General features: G+C 44.1%; 1 long non-coding RNA gene across 3 annotated transcripts in view; it reads left to right on the forward strand.

Moving 5' to 3' along the window:
- LOC128625825 (uncharacterized) overlaps nt 1–6,095 on the forward strand; it is a 129,575-nt gene that overhangs the window by 39,762 nt on the left and 83,718 nt on the right. For all 3 annotated transcript variants that reach the window (XR_008389650.1, XR_008389649.1, XR_008389648.1), the window contains exon 2: nt 4,350–4,452. This is a non-coding gene — a long non-coding RNA (uncharacterized LOC128625825). The remainder of the gene's footprint in view (nt 1–4,349; nt 4,453–6,095) is intronic.

Consider the following 6,095-nt stretch of genomic DNA (forward strand, 5'->3'; position numbering starts at 1 on the left):
TTTGGGCACTGTAGAGAACAGGCTGACAGCGTCAAAACTAACTTTCTGCTTGAGGTTCAAAGCAAAACCTTGACTCGGGATTGTGTGTGTGTGTGTGTGTGTGTGTGTGTGTGTGTGTGTGTGTGTGTGTTTTCTTCAAGGCTTGCAATACAGAAGAGTCCCGGGCTGAAGGTAAAATCCCAGTGTTAGCCCTCTGGACAGCTTGGTCAAGAGCACACCCAATGGTGTGTAGAAGGAGTTTGCTGCTAAAAGCTCCACCTTACCTCCTTAAATGAACCAAAGGGACCTCAGAAAGCCTGAGGTCAGAGCCCTAATTTCAGGTTTCTGGAAGGCAAGATGTGAGTTGAGCCAGAGAATTGCTCCTGAGACAGTGGGAGGACTGGAAAATGAAGATAATTAAAGTGAAGAGCATTTTAACGTGCCCTTCTCCCAGGTCCTGGCACAGGCCCTCCCCCCCTGGCCTTTATACCAGGCTTCAGCCTACCGAACGTGGTGGGTGCCCAGGTCGGTTTGTTGACTGGGCGGATTTGTGAATAGCAGTATCTCCCCCTGTGGGTGATGGGATAAAGAAAAATCGGGAAGAGCGAAGAAAAAAATAAATAGAATAGGTAACAGGAAGATGAGCCAAATGGGAGGAAGGCAAAATAGTTTTTGGGGGTGGTTAGATTTTGAAAAGCCTCCCTGATCCTTCTTTCTTCTGGGTCTTCAGTTCCTACCCGATAAGGAACGCTCATTCCTCTCTCCTAATGAAAACCGGACTGGAGGGAGGGGATGGGGAAGACAGGAATTTGAGCAAAGTAACATCTTCTAGGACGACCTGTTTTATTTACCAAGAGAAAGAAATAGTTCTGTTGAATTCAACTGAGTACATACGTACTGAGAGAAGAAGATTGAGCAGACCTGGAAATATTAAGAAACGAAAAGGTGCCCCTGATCTACGGGACACATAATTATAATATGAATACATAACTAGGCTGTGAATAGCAAAGCCTACCACTAATGCAGCACCTACTATGTGCCTAGCATTGTGCTTAGAACCGTAAATGTGTTCATGTCCATTCAGTGTATATTGTCCTCTGGAATGGTGTGTGGGTGGAGCCGTGGGGGGCTGAGAGAGAACGGGAGGAACATTTCTTGTCATTCAACACATAGAAATATTTGATGACCACTTACAACTACTTGCGCAGCATTAAAGACACAGTGCAAACATGACACCCATACCCTGGGGGGTTCACATTCCAGTGGGGAAATATATTTTGGAGAAGGGAGGGAAGGATGAGAAAAAAGAGAGAAAGGAAGATGAGAAAAGAAGGAGTGAAGGAGGGAGAATAGGGAGAAGGGAGAAAAGACAAAGGAAACAAGCAAAGAAGCAAATCATTTCGTATTCTTTTATGAAATGGTCAGTCAAGGGTGGCCACACAAGAAGCTCAGGGAAAAAAAACTTCATTACACTCACAAGTGCTAGTGACAGAGGCATGGCAGCCATGCAGGGCCACATGGGAAAGACACCAGAGTGGGCAGGAGGCAGAAGACAAGGTGGTTCAGGCTTCTGCTCTTACTGGGGTTTCTTCAGGAAAAGGCAGAACAGGACCAGCTGAACAGGGTAGGGTTGGCTGCTACAAACAGTGTCTCCAGGCTTGGGCTGTAGGATGGTCCCTAGTTGCCTGGTGCCTGGCCTCAGGATGACTAGACAGAGGAACGCTGTCTCCTGGGATACATGGACCCAGGACTTACGGCTCCAGATTGGTTAGTTTGCCTACCACAGACATACTCCTGATGAGCCCTTGCTCTCTCTGAGAATTGGAAAGGCCTCCCTCAAGAGGTGACGTACAACTGAGACACTAAGTACAAGAAGAAACTGGGTAAAAAGCCGAGAAGCATTCCAGATGAAGGAAAGGGTGACATTGGCCCGGCACAAGCTGCTGCCGGAGGAGAAGGGTGCCAATGAAGCGGGAGAGGCAGGCAGAGCCCAGATCCCATGGCCCCTGGCAGGTCTTTGCAAAGAGATTAGATGATTCAGAAATGCATAAAGCAGGAGATAATATGATCTAAGGACTTTGCTACTGAGTAGAACATGGATTGGAGAGGGAAAGTACTGACACAGAAGGGCCCACTTGGAAAACGTTTGGGTATGAAGTAATAGAGGGCTCAACTGCAGAGCTGACAGTGGAGAAGAGATTGGAGCCATCAGTTGGAGATAGAATCAGGTTGAGTTTCTGACAGTTAAGGACAAAGACAAAAATCAAGGATGACTGTAAGGTTGTAGCTGGGGATATTAGTTTTGAAGTCCAAATGGTCCCTGACTTACAAGAGTTTAACTCATGATTGTTTGACATTATGGTGGTATGAAAGTGTAACCATGCAAACTGGGGCTCGGCCACTGAGTGCCTTGAATCTACATGACCCAACAATATGTGTTGAAGGAAACAGGTTTTTGTAAACAGGGTTCCAACCCTGTGGGGGCTGAGGGCACTTCTGCTCTGAGCCCTTCTCTTCTATGAGACCCAGAACTTCCCTTTCTCCTCAAAAGACTACAAGCCAAAAACCATGAAGTTCCTCATTTCCTTATTTGTCCATCAGCCAGCCATGCAAATGGATCTCCATCCTCTCTGGAACATGCATTTGTGGGTATCAGAGTCACCATCCTCTTGCAGCTGCTGTTTCTTTCAGGATCTGCAGGGTGCTGTTCTCAGTCTGTGTGGTGGTCCAGGAAACTGTGCCGTGCTACACTCTTCCAGAGGATGGAGCCCAGGGAGGCACACATCTCAGTGTGGGACCCTGCCTCCAGGAGTGGGCTCCCATGTGCTGTGGGGTCTAAGCCCTAGGTGGGTTTCACATCTCCTGGCCCCATGAGCACTCCTGTCTATGTGGGGAGCAGAGCCAGAGGACCAGAACATACAGATGCCAAAAGCCCAGAGGCAGAGAGCTTGCACCAAGCTCCAAACTCCCAAGCTCTAAACCAAGAGCCTCCATATCAAAACAGCGACTTCTCCTTACACCCTTCAGAAAAGCAGAAGTCTGTAGCTCAGCATTCCAGGTCACAGTTCAGCTCCAAGCACCTCTCACGTGTCTGTGTGCTTGGCCAGGCAGGTCCCCACAGCTCCGGGCCAGCTTTGCTGCCATCTTCTCCTGACAGACCTCTAGGCAGACCTCCCAACCTCACTGCGGAAGTTCCTATTACTTAAGCCCGATTGAATGCTTTAATTTGAATGGTAGGGTTCAGGCATTCTATTTGAATGCTCAGCTCAGAACTTCCTACTGTATGTTAGTTTCCACTGTTTTTGTCAGTTCCCAGTGTCTTTGACCCTCTTTTGGCTGCCATCTTTAGTCAGGGCAAGAGTTCCCAGGGACTCATGGGCATCCAGCGTAGGCATCCAAGCCCACTACTCACACAGGTGTTGTATGAGCTTCCCCTGCAGCTGTGTCATGAGTCACTCTGCCAGTGCACAGTCGCACGGTCATGTACACAATTTGCAGCTTCTGCAGATTTTCCCTTCAGGAAGGCGCAGGCTGCTAAACTGCCTTTGTTACATAACGTGCCTCAAACTCTGCACTTTCTGCTCTGTGGGCACCCTACCCCACCCCCTTCCAGGACTTGGGGGATGTGGGTCTCTCCTGCCCTCAGCAGACCCCTGCTTTGTACCCCATTGCAATAGCAATACACATTCACTACAAACTGTACTTCGAATTGTGAATTTTGACCTTTTCCTGGGCTAGTGACATGCAGTACAATCTTCTCTCACGGTGCTGGGCAGTGCCAGTGAGCTGCAGCCCCGGGGCAGCTGCACAATCACGAGGGTAAACAGCTGGCACTCTGCAGTGTCCTACGTGGCCAGCGTTTTTCAGGTACTGTGTTCTGTGCACATTTAAGGTAGGCTAGGCTAAGCTATGGTGTTCAGGAGGTTAGGTGTATTAAATGCTTTTTTATGATTTCTCCAACTCGGTATCCAATGGTGCAGTACAACAAAAGTCTCTACACTCCCAAAGTGATAATCGGTGATTGGTAGATACAGGTAAGTACAGGTAGTCATCGAACTAGTTTTCCATTTTTCTCTAGGTTTAAACTTTTCAAAAGTTGGGGGGCTGGTTTCCTCAAATTATTTTCTAAGCACATTTGTTTAGTTTCTTCTAGTCACTCTACCTATTCATCTATTTTTATCATTTGTTGACTGTCTCTTTAGAATATAGGCATTGTGTTTGATTCACTGTTGTATTCCAGTGCTTAACTCAGGGGTGGCTACAGAAAAGCCACTTAGTATATAAAAAAATATGAAGTGAATTGGAAGTTATTCTTTTTTGCAGTTATAAAAATTAGATTGGGCTCTTTTCTCTTCTCTGCCTTTTCACAGAATAAAAATCTTGAAAACCAGGCGCAGGAAGCCAAGAGAGAGCTGCTGGGACCCTCCCAAGCCTCCTCCTGTCACACCTGAGAATCCTTTCATGGGAAGCTGAGTGAGTCATGAAAACGATGGGCAGCTAAGGAAAGGTGGGCAGAGGTGGGCAGTGTGGTGGTGGGTGCTCTAAGTTCTTCATTGCTTTCCTAGGTAGGTTGTGACTCTGGGAAAAGATTAAAATCGAACAAATCAAACTCTAAAAGAAGGATAAGGGTTAGATTAGTTATCATTAACCAATTAAATAATCAATACACAAAATGAGAAAAAAGTACTATTATAGCTGATACTTTATTTCCCTTGATCCTTGTATTAGGTATTTGTGTTCCCATTTAGCTGTTGTTAAAAAATGAAAATTTTGAAAAACAAAACAATATTTATTGTCACAGAACAGGATCCCAGATTAAAAGAAACTCTCTCTCTCTCTCACACACACACACACACACACACACTCACGTGCACACATGGAACCTATATCCACCTAGTGGTGATGTACCCCAATTGCAATTTCAGTCCTTTCGAAAGACTCGACCTCTTAATAACCAAATTGTTAAACTCAATACATGACCAGAGTAAGAGCACTGTAAATAAATACACAATACATTTATGATTCAATAAAATAGAATCCTTCATGATCCAGAGGCTAGAGTTTATTTTTAAAATTCTTTCTGTATTTCTAGGTTAAATGATACATGTGCTTATTATATTTACTTTTGTCCAAATAAAAATTCTAATAAATACAATAAAAAACCAAGTTCATTTTATGCCTATTGTATTCTGGTACTTTAAATGAAAGTAGCTTTTTACATAGTCATTGTTATAATCTAAAATGAAAATATATGCTTCTTGGTTTTGCATCCCTAGTGAACCATATTTAATCTTGCTTAATTTGTCTATGACTTAACATTTTTATGTATGGATAATGGAAATAGCAAAAAAAACCCCAGTATTTTAGCATTCAATAGTGCCAATATACATTAGCAACAGGCCACTTAAAAATGTAAATAAAACCAGGCCAAATGAACAGAGGCCAAATTTAAGCATACTTCTGCAGTTTACATTGAAAAGCCATTAAATGATTTGTCTAAAAGCAGAAATCAACTAATATATGAAGGGAGAAACTATATATTAGAAAAAAACATTAAAAAACAAGGTCCTCATTAGTCCTGTGTCAGTAGCTTTCTGTGTACAGAATCCGGCATCGGGAATAGAGAACCACCCCTTACCGGCTGTGACAATGAACATCTGCAAAATGTTAACGTATATAATGTTATCGTATATCACATCAATATCTACTCCCTTAGGGCTGTAATTAGGATTAAATGAGATAATGAATGGACCATTTTTAATCCATGCCTGGCACATAGTAAGTAGCTGACAAATATTTTGATAAGGATGCCAAAGATATGGAAAAGTATGAGAAATGAAAGAAATTGTTTTTTGGTTACCATGGAAAAAGTCTTTCTCAAGGGCTTTAAGATGGTTTTATAGGAGGTATAGAGAATAGAAAGAACTGCCCCTTATGTGGCAGGGATTCTTGGCCTCAATCCTAGCACAGCCAGGATTAACCACGTGGCCCTGGACAGCTGACTTCAATCTCTTTTGATGAAGTTCACAGTTGTGTTCAATGGGGAGGTGGCTTGGCCCTCCAGCTCCAACCTCTGACCTCTTCTTTGTAGGCCGGGTGGGCTCGCATTAGGAAAA

The sequence above is a fragment of the Artibeus jamaicensis genome, unplaced genomic scaffold, assembly GCF_021234435.1.
Source record: "Artibeus jamaicensis isolate MK-2021 breed Jamaican fruit bat unplaced genomic scaffold, CSHL_Jam_final contig_923, whole genome shotgun sequence".
NCBI lineage: Eukaryota > Metazoa > Chordata > Mammalia > Chiroptera > Phyllostomidae > Artibeus > Artibeus jamaicensis.